Source organism: Manihot esculenta, chromosome 1, assembly GCF_001659605.2.
Source record: "Manihot esculenta cultivar AM560-2 chromosome 1, M.esculenta_v8, whole genome shotgun sequence".
Lineage (NCBI taxonomy): Eukaryota > Viridiplantae > Streptophyta > Magnoliopsida > Malpighiales > Euphorbiaceae > Manihot > Manihot esculenta.
The window spans coordinates 8160876-8175856 of record NC_035161.2 but is presented as its reverse complement, the minus strand read 5'-3'; positions in this window follow the sequence as shown (position 1 = coordinate 8175856).

The following is a 14981-nucleotide window of genomic DNA, read 5'->3' as shown; positions in this document are numbered from 1 at the left end:
TTTTTGAATTGCACAGAATATTTCAAATTGAGTTAGTTGTTTATCTAATTTTTTTTATTTAAAAAAAAAATCACACAATATAAAATATATAAATAATTTTTAATTATTTATATAAAAATAAAATTATATAAATAAGAATAAAAAATAATAAAATTATATCGATATATATAAAATTATACCAAGTTTTTTTTATATTTATTTTATTTATAAAAATAATTTCAATTTGCTGCTTTAAATCCAGTTTTATGAAAGTGGTATACCAGTAAATTTTAATATAATGATTATTTAAATAATAAAGTAAAATCTCATGAATTAACTAAATTAATGTTTAAATTTTATTAAATCTTAAATACTATATTATAAATGCCTTTAAAATAAAAACTTATGACTTAATTGGAAATTCGATTCCAAAGGGATTACATAAATATTTCAAAGTCAATAATCTGTGGTGGGCAAGAAAGTAATTTAACCCATGCTACACTCCCAAGTCTTGTGATGGAGGAGGAGACTTTCATATTTGAATGCAATAATAAAACATTTTAAATTTCTTCAATAAATTATATATTTTTATTAATTTTAAAAATAATTAAAAAATATAACAAATTCATAATTCATAATCAATAATCTTTCTTATTAATCAGTAATTTTTTTTTTTAACAAAAGTACTTATTTCCTTTTTATTTTCTTTTACAGGTTAGAACTTAAAAGAGTATTTGGTTTATTTTTTACTTTTTTTCATCCGTACAGATAATTAGAAGTGAATATTCAGTCGATTCAGTTAACCGAATAAATCAAAAATTGAAATTTTATTATTTATAAAATTTAAACTAAATCAATTTTAATAAAAAATCGAATCAAATTGAATCGGTCTGATTCAATTCGATTTAATTCAGTTTGATCGATTTAAATTTTTAATAAATTTTTTATTTTTTACTGTATTTTAAAATTTAATTAGAATATTTTAATTTTAATATATTCTAATTTCTGTATATTATTGAAAATAATATATTATTATTACTAATTAGTTCAATTTAAATTTTTTTATTTTTTTAATTAAAATTGAATTAAATTAAAATAATTAAAATTTTTTAAATTAAAAATTAAATTGAAATAAAAAAAATTAAATTAAAATTTTAAATTAATTCAATTCAATCAATTTTTTTTATTTGAATCGAATCCTACTCACTCTACAGATAACTTTCTACTAATAATTCATCAGTTTCCAAACAGTTTATTTTTTCGTTTAATAACTTAAAAAAAAGACTATTAATAATGGATAAGTAGTTTATCAACAGCCTTTTTAATTAATTTTAAATTTATAATTTTTTCTCATTAGCCGTTAATACGTGATGAGACTTTATATTTTATTTTGATTATATTATTTTTTTAAATATTTATTAATTATCAAATTTTTATATTAAAATAAATTTTAATTTATATTATTAAAATATTTATAATTATAAAATAAATATAAATATTATAAAAATAACTTATATATGCATAAAAATAAAATTTATTTTATTGATAATCATATTTTAAAATTATATATATATTATATAATAAATTGTTAATTTTTCTATACATTTTAATTATAAATAAATTATATAATATATATCCTTATTCATCAATTTACATTTAAATAATAAAAATTAAATTTTTTTTATTAAATATTTTAGATATTTTAACCGTAAGTAATAATTAGCTATTAATCATTCGCTATCAACATCGGCTACTAATTATCAATGATCAACTATATCAAACGATTTATCTTAAACTAAGATAAAATGTCAAAAAATACAACGTAAAATCTTATTAATCTAATTTATTAAATTAATAATACTCTGAAAGAAAAATTAAATTTATGAATTTAAAAAAATATATATATAATAAATAAAAGTTCTGATTTCGGAAAGGATTCAGAAACCAGAGCTTTTTTTTTTTCTTCTTTTCAAAAAAACAGAATTTTGCTATACTATTTATAAAAAGAAAAAAAAATTTCAATCTAAATCTTATTATTGTCAATCCAATCAATCTATAAACTTTCAAAATAAATTTTATTTTCATTTATTCAGATTATTATGATTTAATTTATTTTCTCATGATTTTATAATTTAATAATGAAAAAAAAGTAAATTTTAGTCATATCAATTAATAAAATTCTATTTTTAGAATTAATAATTTTTATAAATTGATCTAAATAATATTCATAATATTTTAGTCTGTGTAATTTTAAAAATTCTAGTTATGCCGAAATATTAATAAATTTTTTTAAATATATATATATATATAATACTAAAATTTACATTTCACATTTTATATTTTCATTTTACAATATTTATTTATCACTTAAAATATATTTATTTTTCTTGATCAGGTACCAGTATACATAATAGGATGTGTTTTCTAAATTTATTTTGCCTTCATTAATATAAGCGGATAAATATATAATATTGATATTTTTTAAAATATATATTTATATATATATATATATATATATGAGAATGGATAAAATGAATTTGTATTTTTTAAATTAATAAAAATAAAATTTAAAGTAAGGCTGAATAAATAGTCGATTATACTATGTAGATAACACCCTGATGATAGATGATTTATTTTCAGTTTAGCATATATTTATATTATCTTTGAAACACTTAATATAATATAAGCGTATGTAAGGTGGTCATCCTTTGGGGTAACTCTGCATATTATCAGTATTTTATTTGCTTTTGAACCATCATTTTAATCATAGAGTTTAAAATGCCAACATTGCCCTCATACTATTATTATTTTATTTTAACACACTTAAAATGTCAACATTATCTACAGGAAGCATGAAACATATTATGAGTATATGTAGATTTTATGTATCACATTTATGATTTTATATTCATCATTTCAGCAACAATATCTTAGCAAAATGTTTATTCAGTTTAATTTATATTAATTGAATTAAATTATATTTATCTATTTTCATGTGTTATTTATTTAAATTATACTCATTCTTATATTTTTAATATTATAATTTCTTTGGGTGATCCATTCTTAGCACTCCATCAGAGTCTAGTGTAGGTCGGCTCAATCCTAAATTCTTTATAATTTTAGAAGATAATATATAGATTATATGCTCAGACCAATGAATATATTTTAATTGATGTATATATATAATCTTTTGATTCTCATAGAGGAAATAGAAAATAGTGTTGCAAATATATTATGAATTAATTATACTAGTCACCCGTGATCTCTTTCATATTTTTATATTTTAAAATTATAACAGGTTATATGTATTAATTACAAGTATAATTAAGAGAAATTCTGTCAATTTTTGAATTTTATCCGTGCTTAGAATATTTTTTTATCTGATTATTTTTTTATTAGTTACCATCGAACCCGCACAATGCGCAGATATTTTTTTTTTAATTTTTAATAATTATAATTTTTAAAACTTTGGAAAATCTTATAATAAATTATTTTTATACAAAGTGAAAACATATATATTTATCAAATATATTTACTTAATGTAATACCCGGCTAAACTCCGGTATCGGAATTCCTACCGTCCGGCAGAATCTCGGATGTCGAAAACCTCTAGAAGGGTAAAATATGTTTTTATAAAATGTTTTTATGTATTTTAAGGTTTTAAATAAGAAAGAAATTGAGTTTTTGAAAGAAAAGTGCCTTGGAAGGAAATTCATGTTCGGCCGCCGAACATGGTGCAGTTTAGGGAGCACCTTTGGCCCCCGAAGGTGGTCTGGCCAGCTACCTATAAAAGGCTTCATGTCAGAAAATGGACGAGTTTTCTTCTCTATTTTCGGGCAAAGGTGAGTCCATGCCCTTCAATGGTTAGTTTTGATGTTTTCCTACAATCATTCATATTTTTTATGAGTTTTAACTTGGTTTTGAAGATTTTTAAGCAAAGATTGAAGTTTGGAAGCTTGGAGACCTTCAGAACTCGTTTTTCCCAAATCTCCAAGTTGGGTCATGCCTTCTCTCGATCTTCAAGAGGTAAGTGTTGATCCTCACCTCTTTTTATGTTTTAAGTAAGTTTTGAAAGGTTTTAAGGGGGTTTAGTGCATGATTAGAGTAGATGTAAAAGGTTAGGGTTTATGTTAGTTAAATGGTAAAAGTATGTTAAATGTGTTGCTATGTTGATGTTTGTTGGGGTTTAGGCTAGTTTGAGACCCCTATATGCTTGAATACATGTTTGTGCATGCTGGTGAGTGTTGTGAACGAGTTTGGAGGGTTTGGGAGGCAAATGTGCATGAGAGGCTTGAGTTCTCCCTTTCTGGAAGAACTTAGGTTCGGCTACCGAAGCCATGTTCGGCCGCCGAACCTGCCTATGGTGGCATGTTTTGGCTGCCTAAACTCGCCCTCGAAAGTTGGACTTTCGGCTCTGGAGGGGAGTTTCGGCTGCCGAACCTGCTGCCGAAAGTGCATTAGTTTCAGATCTGGAAGGAACTTTCGACCGCCGAAGGTGCCGCCGAAAGTCCCCTATCCAGCCTTCATTTGCTTGTTTTGCATGCATGTTTTGTGATGTTTTAGGGGGTTTTTGGGGAGTTGTCTATAGTCATGTTAGTGTATGTTTGGCACCTCATTCGAGTCCACCTTTGTAGGATCGGACCCGAGAAACCAATGAGGCCCACAGTGTTAGCTGTTTAGAGTCAGCCAGAGGTGAGTAGAATTGAACTTTATATTTTAAAGCAACTGAATTTCGAGCATGATCCATGCATCATGAATGCCATGTTATGTATTAGGTTGTTTGCATTAGAATTCACGAATATGTTGCATTGCATAATATGATGTTGATGTGGATGGATATTGGATTACCCACTAGCCCTCGAGCAGGTTATGATACGATACGGTATGGAAGTCCAGTGAGGCCCATTCTACGCCCCTGGCACGATATTAAAGAAAGACCAGTGAGGCCCATTCTACGCCCCTGGCACATTGGTTATGTTATGTTATGTTATGTTATGTTAAGAGAAAGACCAGTGAGGCCCATTCTATGCCCCTGGCACAATTGGATATGTAGAGGGTTATTGGTGACAAGTCCATCCTTGATGTGAATTATTTGTGATGTGATGCATTTCATGAAAGCATGTGTTTTATATATTGTTTTATGGTTCTGCTCACTGGACTTTTTAGCTCACCCCTCTCCCTTAACCCCCAGGCTTGCAGGTTCAGGATAGACCGGGAAGTCTTCAAGGTTGAAGTGATGTCTATGTAATAGTTAGTAGTGGACATGTAATGTATATGATGTTAAGTAATGTAAAGAAAGGAATTGAGAATTAGTATTGTGCTTGGCCCTAATGTTTATGGTTATCCCTTTGTACATGATCTTTAAATGAAATATTTTTATGATGAGAAATGATGAACCAAGCTTGATGTATGTTATGTTAACCCACTAGAGCATTTGATGAGGGCTCTAGTATGGGGTTTTATGTTTATAGTTATGATGCATGCACATGTCAAGTTTGGTATATGGAAAGTTTTAAATTTTTTAATGTATGATCATGTATGGGATGTTATCAGGTATGACAGGATGTATGTAAGGCTTGCTACGGGTCCCGGCTGTAATACCCGGCTAGAGTTTGGCGTCAGAATTCCTGCCGTCCGGTGGAATTCCGGGTGTCGGAACTCTCTAGAAAGGTAAAGGGTATGTTTTTATAAGTGTTTTTACTGAGTTTTAATGTTTTAAAGCTTAAAAGAAATGAGTTTTTGAAAGAAAAGCACCAAGGGAGAAATGCCAAGGTTCAGCCGCCGAAGGTGACTTTCGGCCGCCGAACATGCATGGCTTTCGGGTTTCACATTCGGCCGCCGTAGTTGGTTTGGCCAGCCACCTATAAAAGGCCCTAGGTCGGTCAAATGGATAAGTTTGCTTTCCATTTCTCCAGACCCAGGTGAGACCATGATCTTCCTTGGGTGAGTTTTCATGTTTTCTCAAATCTTCCATGGTTTTGATGAGTTTTTATGTGGTTTTGAAGTTTTTGAGCAAAAGAGCAAAGTTTGGAAGCTTGGAGACTTTGAGAGAGGATTTCTCCATATCTCCACGTTGGGATCGTTTATTCTCTTGTTTGGAAGAGGTAAGTGAAGATCCTGAACTTCCTTTCTTGATTTTTGAAGGTTTTATAGGAGTTTATGGTGGATATGCATGTTTAGGTTAAGTTGAGGTTTTTGATGATTTTGTGTATAAGCATGTTTAAGTGTTGTTTTGATATGTTTGTTGGGGTTATAAGTTAGTTTTAGACCTTTTATGCATGATATAAGGTATGTGCTAGTTGGGAGTAGTTGATTGCATGTTTGGGTAAGTTTGGGGGAGAGTTTGCATGAAGCAGAGCAAGGTTCTGCCCTTCGGGCAAAACCAGGTTCGGCCGCCGAAGGAAGGTTCGGCCGCCGAACGTGCTAAGGAGGTGGTTTCGGCTGCCTAAGCTTGCCTCCGAAAATTGGGACTTTCGTCTCTGGAGGGAAGGTTCGACCGCCGAAAGTGCCGTCGAAAGTACCCGAATTTTGTCTCTGGACGAGACTTTCGGCTACCGAAGGTGCCGCCGAACATGCATGAGTTTCATCTCTGGAGGGGGGTTTCGGCCGCCGAACCTGCCGCCGAAAGTGCCCTGTCCAGTCTTCTTTTGCATGTTTTATGTGATAGTTTTAGGATGTTTTAGAGGGCTTTTGGGGAGTTTTATAGAGTTGTCCTTGAGTTAGTTTGGTCCCTCATTTGAGTCCACCTGTGTAAGAACAGACCAGAGGAACCAGGGAGATCAGCAGTGAGCACTGCTTCAGAACCTGCAGAGTCAGTTCAGAGTCAGCCAGAGGTGAGTGGAACTAAACTTAACTATTTTAATATGAGAAATCAAATGCTTTTAGCATATTTCACGCATCATGATTATGCAGTAGGTTGATTGCATTAGAATACACGAATATGTTGCATTGCATCCTATGTTGTTGATGTGGGTGAATTCTGGATGATCCAATAGTCCCTGAGAGCCGGTGGCCTACCTCTACGCCCTGGCATAGACGAGAAAGGTCGGGTGCCTACCTCTATGCCCTGACACAGGTGTTATATACACATATATATATACGAGATAGACCGGGTGCCTACCTCTACGCCCTGGTACAGAGACGATGCTGGGACTAATTGGTGACAGGATTACCCTTGATGTGGCTTGTTTGTGACGTGACGCACTTCATGAGATCATGTTTTAATATCATATTTTATAGTTCGGCTCACTGGGCTAGTATAGCTCATCCCACTCCCTTAACCCTAGTTTTGCAGGTTCAGAGTCTAGAGGGAAGTCAGCAGGGTACAGAAGAGTAAAGTGATATGTAATAGCTAGTCTGGACATGTAATTATAAAGAGATAGTTTATGTTGTACAGTGTATAGAATGGTGCTTGTCTTATAAGAGTTGTAACCCTTTTGTATACATGATCTTTTTATGTAAATGTTTTACTTGATGTGTTTGAAAAACCAGGCTTAACATAGTACGAGTTTAACCGCCTAAAGCAAAGATGAGAGCTCTTGTAACAGCCCGGAAACCGAACTGCCACCGGCACTAGGATCCAGATCGACTTAAGGTCGCCGGGACCCGTAGTAAGCCTGCTATCCTGTGTAGACCTGTGCAATCCCATACATGATCATACAGTTTCTGTAAAACACATAAAACTTTTCTTCCTTCCAAGACTTAACCTGTGCATGCACTCTCTCTGTGCTCTACTAATCCCTACTAGAGCTCCTCATGGCTCTAGGCGGATCAAACTCATAATGTTAAGCCTGGTTTTGCTCATAAACATACATCAATAAAGAAACATACATAAACTGATCATGTGACTCCACAAAGGGATTACAAGTCTTATAAGTCAAGCACCATGCTATACACTGTACATATACACTATCTCTATACATTTACATGTCCACACTAGCTATTACACCACTCTGTACTCTTCCTGTACCCTGTTGAGTTCTCTCTGGCCTCTGAACCTGCACAACTGGAGTTAGGGGAGAGGGATGAGCTACTATAGCCCAGTGAGTAGAATAGTAATAAAAGACCAGGTGATAAAACATGCTCTCATGGAATGCAACACATAATCACATCACCTCGGCCGGACGGATCAAAACTCCCTCTATCTCATCTGGGGTACCGGAGTACCATGTGCCTGGTCCCCGTAGGGCTGTTCCAGGTCTTTGTGCCTGGTCCCCGTAGGGCTGTTCCAGGTCTTTCCTCTGAGGGCTAATGAATCCTCACGAAGTCCGTGCCGTCTCACATAAACAATATACAAGGAGCAATGCCAAGTACAAGGATACATGCAATGCGTCATATTCGTGTACTCTAATGCACTCACCCTATTGCATAGTCATGATGCATGAAGCATGATAAAATATTCAGTTCTCAGATTAAAACATTAAGTTAAGTTCCACTCACCTTTAGTTATTTCTGAACGGACTCTGCAGGTTCTGACACTGGACTCACTGCTGACCTCCCTGATTCCTCTGGTCCGTACCTACACAGGTGGACTCAAATGAGGGACTAAACTCACGCAAGAACATCTCTAAGCAACTCCCCAAAACCCCTCTAAACACTCCTAAAACCATCACATAAAACATGCAAAAGAGAGCTGGACAGGGCACTTTCGGCGGCAGGTTCGGCGGCCGAAACCCTACTCCAGAGACGAAACTCATGCATGTTCGGCGGCACCTTCGGCGGCCGAAGGTCTCGTCCAGAGACGAAACTCACACACTTTCGGCGGCCGAACTCCCTCTTTCGGCGGCCGAAAGTCTCTGTCTAAACCGAAAGCCTAGCTTTCGGAGGCAACCTTTGGCAGCCGAAACTGCCTCCACAAGGGGTTCGGCGGCCGAACCTTCCTTCGGCGGCCGAACCTGGTTTTGCCCCAAGGGCAGAACCCTGCTCTGTTTCATGCCAACTTTGCCCAACAACCTACAAACATGCATATCAACTACTCCCAACTATCATGTACACATATATATGCACAAAGGGGTCTAAAACTACCCTAAACCCCCAAACAAACATAGCACATAACACTTAAACATGTTTGAACACCACAAATCACCACAAACCTCACCTAAACCTAAATATGCATACTACCCATACAAACTTCATAAAACCTTTCAAAATCATCAAAGAAGCTCAGGATCTTCACTTACCTCTTACACAACTTGAGGATGAAGGATCCTAACGTGGAGATATGAAGAAAAGCTCTTCCAAAGCTCCAAGCTTCAAAACTTGGTTCTTTTGCTCAAAACCTTCATAAGTCACCAAAACTCTTAAAACTCTTGAAAGATTTGATGAAAATCATGGAAAACACGAAAGTCAACATGGGAGAGGCTGAAACTCACCTCTGGCTGCAAGTGGAGGAGAAATAACCTCCTTCCACCGACCCTTGGCCCTTTTATAGGTGGCTGGCCAGACCACCTTCGGCAGCCGAACGTGAAGCCGCAACCATGCAATGTTCGGCGGCCGAAAGTTACCTTCGGGGCCGAACCTTTGCATTTCTCCCTTGTTGCTTTTCTTTCAAACCTCAAGTCTTTTAACACTTCAAAACATGAAAACAAGTGGAAAGACTTTGGAAAACATATGCATTACCCTTCTCGAGGGTTCTGACACCCGAGATTCCACCGGACGACAGGAATGCCGATGCCGGACTCGAGCCGGGTATTACATTCTCCCCCCCTTAAGAACATTCGTCCCCGAATGTCCCTAACACAACATAAACACATAGAAAGGGGAAAAACTAACCTTAAAACAGATATGGGTATTGCTGGAGCATAGACTCCCGTGTCTCCTAGGTGCACTCTTCTAGGTTGTGGTGGTTCCACAGAACTTTCAGCATTGGTATCTCCTTGTTTCTCAGCTTTCTGATCTGGGTGTCAAGGATCCGCACGGGCTGCTCTATATAGGTGAGATCACTTAAGATTTCCACCTCAGGTTCACTCAGAACCTTCTCTGGATCTGACACAAACTTCCGCAACATAGAAACATGGAATACCGGGTGAATTCGTTCCATCGAAGCCGGTAAATCTAGCTTATACGACACAGGCCCGATCTTCTGCAAGATCTCAAAGGGACCAATGTACCGTGGGGCCAGTTTACCCTTCTTTCCAAACCAAACCACTCCCTTCATCGGAGACACCTTAAGCAATACCATATCCCCCTCCTGGAACTCTATCTGTTTCCTACGGATGTCTGCATAGCTTTTCTGTCTGCTTACAGCTGTTCTGATCCTCTCTCTGATGATCGGCACTAACTTGCTGGTTATCTCAACTAACTCTGGCCCTGCAAGAGTTTTCTCTCCTACCTCTTCCCAGCAAACAGGTGTTCGGCACTTCCTCCCATACAAAGCCTCATAAGGAGCCATCCCTATGCTAGCATGATGGCTGTTGTTGTAGGCAAACTCCACCAGAGGTAGATGCTGCCTCCAAGAACCGCCAAAGTCTAACACACACATTCTCAGCATATCTTCGATGGTCTGGATGGTCCTTTCTGACTGACCGACTGTCTGTGGATGGAAAGCAGTGCTGAAATCCAACCTTGTGCCCATTTCCTTCTGCAGACTCCGCCAAAACCTGGAGGTGAACTGAGGTCCTCGATCTGATACTATCGACACTGGAACTCCATGCAACCTTACTATCTCGTCGACATACACCTGCGCCAACTTGTCCACAGAGTAGTTACTCCTGACTGGAATGAAGTGAGCAGATTTAGTGAGTTTATCCACAATCACCCATATGGAGTCTAGTCTGTTAGACGTCGCCGGTAACCCCACTACAAAATCCATAGCTAGGTTCTCCCATTTCCATTCTGGAATCGGCAGTGGGTTAAGCATTCCAGCCGGCTTCTGGTGCTCTAGCTTCACCCTTTGACATGTCTCGCAGGCTGACACGAACTGTGCTACTTCTCTCTTCATTGCTGGCCACCAATACACCCTTCTCAAATCTTGATACATCTTGGTGGCTCCCGGGTGAATACTATACCTCGCATTATGAGCTTCCCTCATAATGTCTGCCTTCAAACTACTATCATCTGGTACACATAACCTCTTACCGTGCCGAAGAATCCCCTCACCGTCAAATCTGAACTCTAAACTGTTGCCAGACTGAACAGTCCTGGCAATCTTCACTAACTCGGGATCTTCGTGCTGTTTCAGAGCCACTTGCTCTAGAAACACTGGTGTCACTCTCATCTGTGCGATCAAAGCACCTGTACCAGATATCTGCACCTGTAACCCTTCTTCCACGAGCTTGTAGAAATCCTTCACCACCGGTCTTCTCTCTACTGCAATGTGGGATAAACTGCCAAGTGACTTTCGGCTTAAGGCATCAGCTACAACATTAGCCTTGCCCGGATGATACTGGATCTTACAATCATAATCACTGAGCAATTCTACCCACCGTCTCTGCCTCAAGTTTAACTCTCTCTGACTTAAGATGTGCTGCAGGCTCTTATGATCCGTATAGATCTCACATTTTACCCCATAGAGGTAATGCCTCCACATCTTAAGTGCAAAGATAACAGCTGCCATCTCAAGATCGTGTGTCGGGTAGTTCAGCTCGTGCTTCTTCAGCTGTCTAGAAGCATAAGCTATCACTCTGTCATTCTGCATCAACACACAACCTAATCCCACTCGGGATGCATCACAGAACACTGTGAAATCTTCATCACTGGTCGGCAGAGCTAACACCGGTGCTGAAGTTAACCGTCTTTTCAACTCTGCAAAACTCTCCTCACATTCCTCTGACCATATGAACTTCTGATTCTTTCTGGTCAGTCTGGTCATAGGAGCAGCTATCTTCGAGAAGTCCTGAACAAACCTCCGATAGTAGCCTGCCAAACCCAGAAAACTCTTGATTTCTGTCACTGTAGTGGGTGTAGGCCAATTGGCTACTGCCTCTACCTTTTTGGGATCTACTGCTATGCCTTCCTCTGATACAACATGTCCCAAAAAGGAAATGCTCCTTAGCCAGAACTCGCACTTGGAGAACTTGGCATACAAGCCATGCTCTCTCAAGGTTTGAAGCACTATTCGCAAATGATGGGCATGGTCCTCTGCATTCCTGGAGTACACCAAGATATCATCAATAAAGACGATCACAAAACGATCCAAGTACTCCCTGAAAACCCTGTTCATGAGATCCATGAATGCTGCAGGGGCGTTAGTCAACCCGAACGGCATCACAAGGAACTCATAATGCCCATATCTGGTTCTGAAAGCAGTCTTGGATACATCTCCTTCCCTGATTTTCAACTGGTGGTATCCGGATCTTAGATCTATTTTAGAAAAACAACCTGCTCCTGCCAGCTGGTCGAATAGATCATCGATCCTGGGTAAAGGATACTTATTTTTGATAGTGACTTTGTTCAACTGTCTGTAGTCGACACAAAGTCTCAGAGGTCCATCCTTCTTTCTGACAAATAATACTGGAGCACCCCAGGGTGAGGTACTCGGGCGGATGAAACCCTTAGCTACCAAATCCTGTAACTGCTCTTTCAACTCTCGCAACTCTGCTGGTGCCATCCTGTAGGGAGGAATAGAGATCGGTCTGGCATTGGGCATCAACTCAATCTCGAACTCTATTTCCCTATCCGGTGGCAGTCCTGGAAGCTCTTCAGGAAACAAATCTAGGAAGTCGCTAACAACTGGTACTGAGGATGGTTCCCTAACCTGACTATCTAGCTCTCTCACATAAGCTAGGAACCCCTGACACCCCTTCCTTAACATCCTACGAGCCTGGAGGGCTGATATCAAACCCCTAGGTGTCCCTCTCCTGTCTCCTCTGAAAACACACTCTGACCCATCCTGGTCTCTGACACTGACTACCTTGTCTCTACAGTTCAGGGTAGCATCATACGTAGATAACCAGTCCATCCCTAGAATGACATCAAAATCTGTCAACTCTAGAACCACCAGGTCAGCTGGAAGGTATCTACCCTCTATGCACACTGGACTGAACCGACAGACTGACTCTGCCAAAGATGGATCACATTTGGGTCCACTGACCCATAGAGGACACTCTAACTCAGACACCATCAGACCCAACCTCTTTGCAGCTCTAGAAGAAATGAAAGAGTGAGAAGCACCGGGGTCCATTAAAGCATACACCTCTAAACACCCAATGATGAGATTACCTGACACCACCGTGTTCGACGTGTCTGCCTCCTGCTGAGTCAGGGTGAAAATCCGTGCTGGGGCTGACGGACCTGCACCTCGGGAACCCATCCCTGATGAAGAGGCTGCCCCTCTTCCTCTTCCTCGGCCACTGCTTGGTGGTATGGCTGAAGCTACTGGCTGTACTACACTGCCCGTACTCATCTGCTGGGATGGTGCAACTAAAGTCGCCTGAGGACATTCTCGTGCATAATGTCCCTCCTGCCCACATCTATAGCAGGCTGTGGATCCCAACTGACAAGCTCCTCTATGCTGTTTGCCACACCTCTTGCACACTGGAAAATCTGCGCCAGAACTGGAGCCACTACTCATTCCCAGACCCGACTTAAGCCTGTTCCAGAACTTGCCTCTCTTTCCTCTGAATTTCTCCCATCTCTTCTTACTTGCACTTGCTGTACTCTGTGAGGAGGAACCGGGTTTAACACCAGAAGACTGTGCCTTGACTACATCTTGACTTATGGCACTGGCCTCCATCTTTCTAGCAGCATCCACAATAGAGTGGAAACTTTCCTTCTCCGCATGAAGAATCAAAGAGAAATACCTGGGATGAAGCCTTGTGGCATATCTCTTTGCCTTCTTCTGATCTGTATCATATGCCTGACCGACATATGGCAACAATTCCAGGAACTTATCTGTATATTCATCAACACTCATCACCTCCGTCTGTCTCAACTGCTCAAACTCCACAACCTTTAGTTCCCTGGAACTGTCAGGAAAAGCCCATCCAGCAAATTCGTTGGCGAACTCTTCCCATGTCATACTCTCCAGTCTCGGGTCCACATAGTTCTTGAACCATTCTCTAGCTTTCTTACACTTTAACGTGAACCTTGCCATCTCAATGGCTCTACCGTCATCAGCTCCCAACTCACTTGTTATCATTCTGACTGCACTGAGATACTCAAAGGGATCATCTCCTGTATTGAATTTAGGAGCATCCAACTTTAAGTACTCGGTCATCTTCACCTTACTTCCCCCTGAAGAACTGGGTTGTTGTGCTTCCACAACAGGGGCTACTGGTTCAGGAGGTGGTGGTGGAGGCACTGGTTCCCTCACTTCAGGCTGTACTGGACTTGGATGAACAGGTGGGGGTGGATACATGTGATATGGTGGATAAAAGGAAGGATAGGGCATATATGGCATGTAGGGTGGATATGGGGCAAAGCTGGAGTAATCCGACGTACCTCCCATCGGATACTCTGGGCCCTGAGGAAAGGGTGGATAGCCAAACCCCGAGGCCTGCATGCCTCCCTGGGACTCCCCCATACCTTCTTCTGACCTTCCTACACCCATGCTTACATCTCTACTCTGATCCTCTTCCATCACACCTCTTTCTTCTACTGACCTTCCCCCTCTGCTTACTCCTCTCCTGCTCTCGTCAGAAGACCTTCTAGGGTCTCGTGACGTTCCTTCCCTGCTTGACCTGTGAGATCTTGCCCTTGGCAAGGCAGGTGGACGAGCAGCTGTACCCTCACTTACAGGTGGGACTCCAGTCAATCTCGCGGATCGACGAGTTCCTCGCATCTTCACTCTCTGGAAAACAACAAATCACATAACACATCAACAACACATCAAAAACATGCACATGCATAACTCATGGCATTGCACATCAGCATAACATCCTATCCTCATGGACATGTTTTTCCTATGGTGCTTGACCTGATAACCCTCTCTATGAGCCCAACTCTCTCTCATAGGTCCGACCATGTGAACCTAGGGCTCTGATACCAATCTGTAACAGCCCGGAAACCGAACTGCCACCGGCACTAGGATCCAGATCGACTTAAGGTCGCCGGGACCCGTAGTA